Consider the following 6,000-nt stretch of genomic DNA (forward strand, 5'->3'; position numbering starts at 1 on the left):
GCATGTGTGTGTTATGATGTGCGAGATCGTGCGGATATTTGCATACACACACATATTGCTTCGCTGTTCATTTGTAAACCATGTAAGTATATTATTCTCCCATGCACTCCACACTCTCTCATTCCACAACCTTCCCTATATATCCCTCAATCCCTTCAGTACTTCTTTATTTCCCTATAATGTCCCTTTACAAAAATAGTTTAACTCCACTTCTCTATCATCCCCTTCTGATTGTCTGCCATCCCCCTCGTTCCTCTCATTCACATTCTTCTCCCAAACACTCTTTTACTCACTTCAAACTAGATCGCCCACTTTCTGTTTCCATTATACTTCATATTTCCTCTTTCTTCTTCTCCTCCTCCTCCTCCTTATTCACTCTTTCCCATGTTTCTCTCTTTTCTCGGCGTTATTGCTTCGAGTATTTCACCCTTTTAAACACATTTAGACCTTTACAATTTTATTTTTAACTTTTGCCCTTTCTCCTGTTTATAGTGTTGAAATTATTTAAAGGACACTTTTCTCATTCTCGGTTCGATAATTTACCTTTTCTGTGTTTGTATCTCACAGATTTTCATTCTCTGTATAAGTGCGTAAGATTGTAGTTTCATATGCATTTTTCTAAATATATATCTACATCTACACACGCATACAAACCTATTTGTGTGCCTCTCTACGTACGCATCGCACATCTCTCATTCTCTCTTTCTCTCTGTGAGTGTGAACGCGTTGCCTGTGTATGTGTCTCGTGTGTCAAATGGTAGGGTTATGTTACATGAATAAGCATAAATATATGTGTAAGAACGTAGTCATATTGGAATCTACTTATGATTATGTGCAATATATATATATATATATTTCTCTCTCACATTTCTCTTCTCCCCTTTTTTCCGCCTTCTCCCTTTACACACCACACACACACGTAGATATGTACACAGACACAGACACACAGAGACACACAGACACACATATATGTATATATGCCTCTATATCTGACACTGTATATATGTCTATATTAACACCTATCTATCTATTAAGTATGTATATATATATATATATATATATATATATATATATATATATATATATATATATATATATATATATGTGTATGCATATATATTTGTGTGTGTTTCTTATGTATATGTATATACATATATAAAAAAACCCAGATATAATCATATACATACACACGCACATACACGTTATTTTTTCATGTATTCTTATAAGAATAATTTATATAAAGTCATGAATGAATATTTGTAAGCGTTATGTTAAACACTTTTGTGCCGCTGTGTGTCTGTACACACACACACACACACACACACACACACACACATATATATATATATATATATATATATATATATATGTGTGTGTGTGTGTGTGTGTGTGTGTATGTATATGTGTGTGTATGTATGTGTGTATGTATGTATGTATGCATGTATGTATGTATATGTCTATTGGAATGAATATGATGTTTGTATGTATGCCTATGATTGCAAGAGTCCGTTGCATAAGTGAGCGCCTTATTCTCCTTCACCCGTGTGTTTCCATATTGAGTTTCTTATTCAAGTGTCTGTCCGTTTAATTCCAGATTCTCTCGAAACATTACGTCACTATCACTACATCTAATCCGATCTCTCTTTCTTTCTGTAGCTGCATCTGTATATGTGGTTCTCTTTTTCCTTTACCGTCTTTATTTCAAATTATTTCTTACATTATCTTTCGTCCTCTCTCTCCCACTCTCTCTCTATCTCCTTCAATTTCCACATTTATTCATTTCTCACATTCCATCCCTCACTTTTACATTCTCTGCTTGTCTTTCTCCACTATTCAATCGAGCCTCGTGTTGCTTTTCAATAAATCACCCTTTTGCCCTTTGCCATTCTTAAAATGTCTACACTGTTTCGCCTTGTCAATTCTCTTTCTTAACTCATTTTCCACAAACTCCCGTCACCTTCCCTCTTCTACCTTCCTAATTTAATAATGCCAAACCTACTACACACACTTCAATATCTTGAAATTAACGGAACATAATCCCTGGCCTCCTATCTGTCATGGCCGCCATGAAGAACTCGTTCCACACTGGTAAATAACACAGCTGAGAAAACAAGTCGATTAAGTCAAACACAACGGCTATTTCACAATATCCTGGGAAATGATCTCAAATTTCAAATTGCATTTCGTATTTATTCAGTTTGTGTTGCTTTATCTCTCGATTTTCTCATCATTCTCTCATTTGAGTTTTTGTCTGATTTTTTCCCCAGTTATTTATATTTTGTTTAATTAGTTTTTTGTTTTGTTGGTATTATTTTTCTTGATTTTCTTCGTGTTTTCTCTGTTTCATTAACATATTTGTCTTCCATCTTCGCTCCCTTCTACAATCCGTTTCGTTATCCGGAAACATCGATCTTTGTTACCATTAAAACCGCTGCCACCAAACATTATAATGTTTCAATACCGCATTGACAACATTTTTGTAATATCTGTTCTTTTAGCGTTTTTAATTTCGTATTCTACTGCTGCCATTATTACCAGCCACTAACCACTTTCGATAAAGGATGTTGCTTTGCTTGACCGATAAGCGGTTGAGTTACAACTCAAAGATACGAGACCGTAAGAATCCTCTTTGTAAAACACTGCTATAATCTTGAATTTCAAAGAAGTTACGAATATAAATATTTAACTGTTTGTTTGTTATTGCTATAGAGATGGAAATATTCTACCGATACTAATGATGAGTTTTAGAAGACGCAAACCTATAATTTAAGCATTTTTTTGTTATTATAACGACAAAAAATATGCCTACTGTACAAAAATACGAGTTGTGAGTGAATGACATCCATGCTATTTTGAGCTGGGTTATTTATGTACGTAAAAAAGAAATGCCAGTTGAGAGATAATCGGATAATCATGAAAATGTAAATGAGTTTTATTTAATATATTAGCAACGACTATGTTTCGAGAAAAACTATGTGTTTCTTTATTGCCCACAAGGAGCTAAACATAGAAGGGACAAACAAGGACAGACAAACGGATTAAGTCGATTACATCGACCCCAGAACGTAATTGCTACTTGATTTATCGACCTCGAAAGGATGAAAAGCAAAGTCGACCTCGGCGGAATTTGAAATCAGTACGTAACGACAGACGAAATATGGCAACGCATTTCGCCCGGCGTGCTAACGGTTCTGTCAGCTTGCACCCTTAATTTCGAGAAAACTATTTGATTACACAATCATTTCCTTCATTGGAAATTTTCGTATTTGAACTATAATAGATTGATTCTTCTCGTTATCACACTCGAACCAACATTTGCATAACAATAGAATAATCAGGTTCTCCGTATCTCTTTTCTTAAATGATTCAAGAATTTCTATTTTTCTACTTTTAGACTTTGCTCTTCAAATTTAATATCCTGTCATGAATTACTTGCCAGCACTAATTAAGTCGTGGCTGCTGCGTGTGGCCTAGTGGTTAGGGGATTGCACTAACTATCGCAACCTCAGGGTTTCGATTCACGGACCGGTCGATTGTTTTGTGTTACGACGACGAGCGTTCCAGTTGATTTGATCAACAGCCCAGCTTGTTCGTGGAATTAACGTGCAAGTGGCTGAGCACTCCGCAGACACGGGTACTTTTAACGCAGTTCTTAGGATGATTCAGCGTAACACGGCATGTGACAAGGCTAATCCTTTGAAATACGAGTACTCCTCAGTTTGGAAAGTAAAGTGTTATACTGAAACGGACCAAACGATCGTAAACCGAATACGATTACCGTTAAGCCACACGCCTTCACCCTTAAGTAAAGCACTTCGTTTCACGCCGTCCCAGTTCATTTACATATAAATCAGGAATTGTGCGACAGACTGGATATGGAAGCACTCCATCGGTTACGACGACGAGGGTTCCGGTTGATCCGAATCAACGGAACAGCCTGCTCGTGAAATAAACGTGTAAGTGGCTGAGCACTCCACAGACACGTGTACCCTTAACGTAGTTCTCGGAGATATTCAGCGTGACACAGAGAGTGACAAGGCCGGTCCTTTGAAATACAGGTACAACAGAAACAGGAAGTAAGAGTGAGAGAAGGTTGTGGTGAAAGAGTACAGCAGGGATCACCACCATCCCCTGCAGGAGCCTCGTGGAGCTTTAGGTGTTTTCGCTCAATAAACACTCACAACGCCCGGTCTGGGAATCGAAACTGCGATCCTATGACCGCGAGTCCACTGCCCTAACTACTGGCCCATTGCGCCTCCGCGACAGACGAGCGTCACATTCACGGAAACAGTTGCTACCTCGACCACAGAAACTGAATAACTATGGTCCTATGAGTCTAAGAACTTACCGATTAATTCAGGCATCATTCTATTATACAAACATTCAGTTTTATAGAGGGGACTAGTAGTTGTGATGTTGAAGCCTTAACGAGTGTAATAAATGAAATGTAATCTTCTCACAATAGAAATAACCTACTGGTTTGCTAAAGTATCTTCTTTCCAGTTTAAGGTGATCACTCAAACGTGAAATACATTGCACCTAGTTTAATGTCATGTATTAATATTTCAATTATCCTCGAATCAAATCACCAGCGATGCCGTAAGTTCGATTCAGGATCAACAGCTTTAAGAAAAGAAACTTTGCCAGACGCGTTAATGTGCCATTTTTTGTAAATGTCAACAATATTGCTAATGTTAGTACTGAAAATATTATTGTAATGCATACGCCAGCAACGGAAGGTTAGTCCCCTGATGTCGGAATTGAGCAAATATTGACTACATACTGAGAACTAACAAGCGTCAACGATCTTTTCCCAACGTGGGATTAATCTCCTAATGAGAGAAGTGACCCGTGGTATTTGCAGTGACATAAAGCACAATTCCGCATACCACACACACACACACATACACATACAATAATTATGAATACACATACACACACACACATATATATACACACATATATTTATACATATATGAATACAAACATATGCTTGTATTTATAGGCGTAGGAGTGGATGTGTGGTAAGTAGCTTGCTTACGAACCACATGGTTCCGGGTTCAGTCCTACTTCATGGCAACTTGGGCAAGAGTCTTCTACTGTAGCCTCGGGCCGACCAAAGCCTTGTGAGAGGATTTGGTGGACGGAAACTGAAAGAAGCCCGTCGTATATATGCATATATATATATATATATATATATGGATGTGTGCGTATCTATTTGTGTCTCTGTGCTTGAAAACAGTTCCTGGTGTGTTTACGTCCCCGTAACTTAGCGGTTCGGCAAAAGAGGCCGATAGAATAAGTGCTAGGCTTCCAAAGAATAAGTCCTGGAGTTGATTTGCTCGACTAAAGGCGGTGCTCCAGCATGGCCACAGTCAAATTACTGAAACAAGTAAAGGAGAATATATATATATATATATATGTAATATATGTATAAGGATGAAAATGAAGACACGAGTTGATATATATGAAAAAACAAGTCAGGATAGAAAATGCTAAAATAATTTTATAAAGAACATTTCAGTACCGGTTTCGGTCATTGAGGCATTTTCAACTGTAACAATTAAATAATTAAATTTAGAAAAATTAAAAGAAAAGTTTTTTTTAAAAGAATATTTGTATAGTGTTCAAATATAAGTGGCATTTTCCTTGTTTCTGCCTTTCTCTGTCTCTCTTGTTTACTCTTGTGAGTTCGAGGTCGTTGCTTATATATATATATATAGAAGCATAGTTATATATGCAAATTGTATGTGCTTGTGAGTGTGTGTCTATGTCGATGTATGCGTGCGCGCGCGCGTGCGTGCGTTTATAAATTGATATTAAATCGATATCATCAATTTAATTAGCGATTTTAATTAGCGAACCATTTAGATCTAAACATTGGACCCTGTGCTGCAATCTGTTGAAAACACTAACGTGAAGCGGTCGTTAGACAACGTTAGAGTTTTTACCGTAAGAATTATATATATTTTGCCTATAATGAAGATCTTGAAAAATTAT

This window comes from Octopus sinensis, linkage group LG4, assembly GCF_006345805.1.
Source record: "Octopus sinensis linkage group LG4, ASM634580v1, whole genome shotgun sequence".
Classification (NCBI taxonomy): Eukaryota; Metazoa; Mollusca; class Cephalopoda; order Octopoda; family Octopodidae; genus Octopus; species Octopus sinensis.